Below are 704 nucleotides of genomic sequence, written 5' to 3'. Positions count from 1 at the left end.
ACACGTATTTTTTTTATTTTATTTTACAGATACTGTAATTCACCTTTTTTTTTTTTTTTTATCAAACTCTATTTTTATGATATGTGTACAAAAATAAGCATTAATGATTAATCCTACAGAAGCACTACAGCACTACCTCTGACCAGTGTAAAGACTGGTGTTATTTATAACGTCTTTCTTCAAGTGTTAAACCTGTCCTACAAGTTGACATAATGGTGCTGGTTGTTTTTTGCCATTCCAGGTTCACTGTCATCTAACCTGTTTGGTTTCAAAGATAAATGAACTGTGATGTGGCTCTTGTCTGGATCATCATGTTTTACATCCGAAATGCAGTCTTGTTCCCACAGAAAGGACAAGGAGCCATCAGCCTTTTCAAAAGCCACTGAATTGCAGTATATTTGCCTAATCTCAGGACATTTAAAAGAACAATAAAGGTCGTTACATGCTGTCATTAACGTTTTTCTTTTAAATGGTGGTTTTGAGTGACTTCCTCATTTTAGTGTTAATTTGTGTGTGTGTGTGTGTGTGTATATATATATATATATTTATATATATAAATACAAAAAATACAAATACGTAGCTTACGTAGTAGTTGGAATTTTTAATTTTTTACAGATTTAAAAAAAATGTAATTTTATTTTATTTTGACTGAAAGACTGTTTCAGATTGAGTAAACGCTGTTGATGGAGCGCGTGTGAGGAAAA

This window comes from Sinocyclocheilus anshuiensis, unplaced genomic scaffold (genome assembly GCF_001515605.1).
Source record: "Sinocyclocheilus anshuiensis isolate Anshui unplaced genomic scaffold, SAMN03320099.WGS_v1.1 scaffold690, whole genome shotgun sequence".
NCBI lineage: Eukaryota > Metazoa > Chordata > Actinopteri > Cypriniformes > Cyprinidae > Sinocyclocheilus > Sinocyclocheilus anshuiensis.
Note: the sequence above shows the minus strand (reverse complement) of the source record.